The 5,985-nt window shown below is 35.3% G+C and overlaps 1 pseudogene; it reads right to left on the reverse strand.

Moving 5' to 3' along the window:
* Positions 1–535: 535 nt before the first annotated feature.
* On the reverse strand, positions 536–1,228 carry LOC108305763 (annotated as a pseudogene).
* Positions 1,229–5,985: the final 4,757 nt, after the last annotated feature.

Below are 5,985 nucleotides of genomic sequence, written 5' to 3' on the forward strand. Positions count from 1 at the left end.
CAGTAATGTCTTTCTGCAACAGAGCTTTGGGAGGTGACAAACAGCTGCTGGTAATTCATTTAGTCATTTTTCCCCAAACAGCATTTGGATTCCCCTTCAAAATTTGGCTGCAACTCTTTAGTTTCATTATTCTTTCCAAATAAAAGGGCTCCTCCCTTCTTTTCTCTTGGCACCAGTTAAAATGTTTTAGCTCCCTAGAAACAGCTGATTTCTAATAAAGTTTGGATACATAGTAAACCCCATTTTGCCTGATGCTGTTTTATTTCCCATACATAAAAAAAGGCAATTTTCCCCGAGTTTTAATTTTGACCTATTTCAACTTTGTAGTCTTTTAAATCAGAATAATTAAAATTTAGAAATATTTAAGTTGTTCTTCCTTCTACCACACCTTACTCTCCAATTTATCTCAGTGGTTGGTATGTAGACAAATCCCAGAGATGACACAGGTGCTAAAATTATTTTTGCTGAAAAACATCTCAAGAAAAAAAAATTTTTTTTTTTTTTTTGGTAGCAGTAGAATTTATGCAAAGGTGCCTTAATATAGGTGCTGGGGCTTGCCCATGATGTTCTTGATATATAAGGCCCGGATATTCTGCCAGTTTTTCTTGAGCAATGACACCAAGAAGTTGACAGCCAGGTGAATGAATGTTCTATACAAGCTCCTCATCTGTCATCTTCACGTGGCCAACAGCCACAGCCAGACGTAACACCTTCTTCATTTGAAACTTGATTGCGGACTTCACCTCGTCCACTTTGGCTGCCATGTTTTCCTTGTGTGAGCAGGGAAAATAGCTTTCTTGCCTTATTTAGGCCTGGGCCGAGGGTTCCTGGGATCCGCTTCATCAGAGACTCTGAGGCCAAAAATGCATCATACTTCTTGGCTAGCTTCTTGGCTAGTTTCTTATTTTTGTTGACATTTTTTCAGCACCTCGATGTCCATGTGAGGGATATCCACGGCCTTGCACTCGTCACAGTGTTGCTGGTCCCCCAGGACACACATGGAGAACTTGGGGCGGGGAGTGGACTTCAGCCTGACAGTGTTCGAGAGGCGCTTGTCTTTCTGGGGGTCAGAGTACTTCAAGCTGATCTGCAACTCCACCGTCTCCAGGAACTTCCGGCGCTTGCCCTGGCTGCCTTGCAGGACTTCCCGCACTGCCCCCTACAGGGCGTCGCGAGAGACTCTGCTGCTATGGCTTCCCGCGGCGCCCTGACCAGAAAAGAGACACATCTCATTTTTTTAAACCTCTTACTCGCTCGCTCTTCCTGTTGTAGGAAGGCATTTCTTTCCTTTCTATTTCATAGATGAGATTAAGGAATATCTAACAGAAATAATTATACTGTTTGTTAAAATTTAGTTAATTCATTTCTTGGGACTATCACTATCTGTTCACACGAACACATAAGATTATTTATTTCCTTTGGTCTGGAATTATCTGTGCCACGTTGATGAAATATTTTCTTAATTGTTTCTAAGAATTTCTACCTTACAGAGAGAGTGAATGTTGAAACACAAACATACTTACGTGAGTTTATTTATGCCTACTATGGCATAACTATTTCACTAGGTTAAATGGTATAGGGGAAATTTTTTGTAGCAAGGACTAAGAAGAAAAGGACAGTTTCAAATAACATATGAACTACTTAAACACCTTTGAAGATGCTGCTGGTGAAATTTGTTGTAGTTGAAAGGAAAATTTTGATTCCTAAATAGGTAATATTAAATATGAGGCCTTTTCCTCTCACATACTTTTCTTAATGTTGCTGCTTTAAAAACATTGACAAATAAAAATTGCATATATTTATCATGTACAACACGATGCTTTGGAATATATGTACATTGTGGAATAGCTCAATCCAGCTAATTAATATATACATTACTTACTTATCGTCTTTTGTGGTGAGAACACTTAAAATCTACTGTCTTAGTGATTTTCAAAATAGAATACATTGTTATTTACTGTAGTTACTATTTTGTACAATAGATAACTTTACCTTATTTGTCCTGTCTAATTGACATTTTTTATCTTTTGACCAACAACTCCCCAATTTCCCATCTTCCAGCTTTTGGTAACCACCATTGTAGAACCTGTTTCTATGAGTTCAATGGCTTTAGATTTCATATATGAAGAGATCATGTGGCATTTGTCTTTTGTGCTTGCTTACTCACCTACAGGATTTCCTTCTTTTTTACTGCTGAGTGGTGTTTTCTTGTGTGTGAGTACCACATTTTCTTTGTCCATTCATCTCTTGATAGACACTTAGGTTGATTCTATATCTTCTATATCTCGGCTATTGTGAATAATGCTGCAATAAACATGAGAGTGCACATATTCTAACATACTAAAAGTCCGATTTCATTTCTTTTTAATATATACTCAGAAATGGAATTACTGGATTATATGGCAGCTATACTTTTAATTTTTTGAGGAATGTTCATACTGTTTTCCTTAAGGGCTGTACTAATTTACATTCCTGCCAGTAGTGTGAAAGCACTCCCTTTTACTCTCCAACACTTTATCTTCTGTCTTTTAGACAATTGCCATTCTAACAGATATGAGGAGATACCACATTGTGGTTTTAATGTGTACTTCCCTGCTGATTAGTGATGTTATGGATTTTTCATATACCTGTTGACTAATTTCATGTCTTATTTTGAGAAATGTCCATTAAGGTCATTTTCCCATGTTTAACTGAGTTTTCCTGCTACTGAGTTGTTTGAGTTCCTTATATGTTTTGGATATTAACTTCTTATCAAATATATGGTTTGTAATTTTTTTTCCTCCTTATGTAAGTTGTCTCTTCACTCTGCTGATTGTTTCTTTTGCTGTGAAGAAGTTTTTAGTTTAATGTAATCCCATTTGTTTATTTTTGCTTTTGTTGCCTGTGCAGTGCTAGTTTTTTGGTTAGTTTTATTTTCATTTATTTTCTCAACACATGTGAAATGTTGAGAATTGTAGTTGAGTCCAAGATGATTTTTAATGGATCTTGGTTGCTAAACTTCTTTATTTTAATAACAATAAGATTATAAATATATGATTATAAAATAATATTTTTAAAAGGTGATATTTTAAACTATTTTAAATACTGCATAGTGTTAACCATGAACATAAATTCAAAATCCATCCAATAGTTCCCTTCTTTTTTGTGTTAAGCTTATTACACCCTGGTTAAGAAACCACTCTTCAATGGTAAACTCCCACCTGAGAGGCAAGTGAAAAGAAAAGTTGGTTCTTTTGCAAAGAAAAATGATAGCATCAGAGGAGTATTAATATAGTTTTAAATATTATTAGTGGAAATACATCCTACGCCAGTAGACCTTTTAACTTAGATTCTTTATTTTGAAGCATTTGGTTCTAACCTTTGTACATTTCCAGAGATTATAGATTTCAGTGTTCCCATGGGTGTCACATGCAAAAGGAGAGTAAGATATTGCTTCTGTGATGTGCTAAAGTGGAAAAACGACCATTTTCTAATGAAGAAATGCAATCCTTGGTTTCACCAAGAAAAACAATGTGATCATAAATAGGTTTATATTAGAGAGAATTCCACTGGAAATCCTTTGCCTGAATGACCTTCGGAAAAACATAAGGCAGCAATGTGGGTGGTATCTTTGCTGATTCTCTGGCAGAAAGAATGAAACAGGAACTAGGAGTCAGAAGTACTTCATTTGGTATAGAATCCCAATCTTATCTTCATTCTGACAGCATCTCCTTTTACTTGTTAAAATAAAAATATCGATCCTAAATTTTAATATAGTTCAAAGGGTCTATATAAAGATGAGGACATTTCCTTAGCTTATGTTCTTTCTGCTTTTGATCCATCTATGAATGCACAAAATGCCTTAATTATTTTATTTTTGAAGTTAGCATTATCTAACTTGGTAACATGGCCCAGTAATATATAAAACACTCACATAATCAGGAGGAATATTTTCCACAAAAATACCTATTAAAATAGCCATGTAGTCATTTAAATTTCTTTTAAAAAGCATGCTTGCTGATGATTTCAGTCTTGGAACCTTATTAAACATTAATCAAAAGCAAGAAAAACTCAAATGCAAGTGACTTTCTTTGTAAATTACAATTGTATTTTGCCAAGACTATACCTCTGAATATGTAAAACAAAGTGGGAAACATAATCATTGATGGGGTTCATTTAATTGTTCAGCATCAAAATCTTCGTGTTAATTCATGTCTAATTACAACATAAATCTTTTCAGATGAAAAAAGTTATTTTTATGGTTAAAAGAGCAAAGAACGTATATAGAATAAATTGAAAAACAAAAGTTTTCAATTTACTCTGCAATCCAAGAATTTGAGGAATGCGACTAAATTTGTGAAAAGGTTTCTTATAGTGACTTAAAGATACCAGACTCACGATAATACTGGTCTTATTGGATAAAAAAGAAAACATTCTGTCTATAATACCCAGATTATTTGGGCAGTAGTGGTTGAAACAAATAGAGATTTATTTTACTTTTATTACAGAAGTCTCAAAATTGCTGGTGATACGCGAGTTGCTAAATTACATCAAGACCAGCATTAGACTTTCTCTCATGGTTCTTAGATAATAGTTTCAGTTTAGGAATGTAGTTTCCATTCAAGGCTGAAAAAATAGATGGGTGAATAGAAGATAAAGACTACATCACTATCAGTCTTCCTTTTCAGAAGGAAAGCGTGCTTTTTCAGATATATCCCAGCAGATGTCTGCCTATGTCTTATTTTCCAGAACTCTATTGCATGATCATTGCTCCCTGCTCTGGAGGCTGGGAGAGAAAGGCTCTAAATTGTGTTGGGTTCCCTCAGCCTCCAGAATGAAGGTAAGCAAAAGAAAGAAAGCTGGAAATGGGTGTAGGGTTATCTTCATGTATGACTTGATGCAGGTATTTTATTTTTCTCTCCTTAAAAAAATTATAAAATAAGACACTGCCCAAAATTGGCAAATGGGATTAAAAAAAAATCTCATATTTCAATACCGTAACATAGTAACTAATGGGTGTATTTTATTCTAAGCCTCTATAGTCACATGTGGTTTTTTTGTTTTGTTGTTTTGTTTATTTGTTTGTTTTGAGACAGACAGTCTTGCTCTGTCGCCCAGGCTGGAGTGCAGTGGCATGATCTCGGCTCACTGAACCTCCGCTTCCCAGGTTCAAGCAATTCTCCTGCTTCAGCCTCCCAAGTATCTGGGACTATAGGCGTGTGCCATCATGCCCGACTAATTTTTTGTATTGTTAGTAGAGACAGGGTTTTACCGTGTTAGCCAGGATGGTCTCGATCTCCTGACCTTGTAATCTTCCCATCTCCACCTCCCAAAGTGCTGGGATTACAGGCATGAGACACCACGCTTGATAGTCACGTATTTTTAAACCTGGTTATAATCGCACTATGTTACAATGTTAAAATTTTATTGTCTCTTTCTTTTATTTTACAATGTACAAAAGGCTTTTCAACATTTGTAAATAGTCTTTTAAACCAACATTTTTAATAACTATTCAGTAGGTAGACCTATCCTTGTGTTCTTAGTAATCTCATATTGTCAATGCATGTTATTTTTACATTTCTTCATATTTTGGTTGCTATTGTTAACAAAATTTTAATTTAAAGCATATTAGGGACTTCCTGAGTTCTTTCCATGACTAAGGAGTATCTTAGAGACGTTAGTGAGCAAATATGGCAAAGAGCCAGAGGAGGGGTAGTTAAAATGCTGCCAGATACAAATCGGTGAAATACTGGGAAGGCTTCTGAAAAATAAGAGCTGAAAAACATTGAAGTATAGTACTGTGGGGGGCAGAGGAGTCATCTTTACAGAATATTCTCTAGAAAACTGCTATACAAGGTGATTTAATTTCTGTTAAGACTGGAGCTGGGAGACTAAACTGGATGGCTTTCCAAAGTTCCTTTAAAGCTTGTGTATCTAGGGTCATGTTCATTTATTTATTATTCTTGTTCATATACTATGAGCACTTTTTTTTTTTTTTTTTTTTTT

This window comes from Cebus imitator, unplaced genomic scaffold (assembly GCF_001604975.1).
Source record: "Cebus imitator isolate Cc_AM_T3 unplaced genomic scaffold, Cebus_imitator-1.0 Scaffold3, whole genome shotgun sequence".
Classification (NCBI taxonomy): domain Eukaryota; kingdom Metazoa; phylum Chordata; class Mammalia; order Primates; family Cebidae; genus Cebus; species Cebus imitator.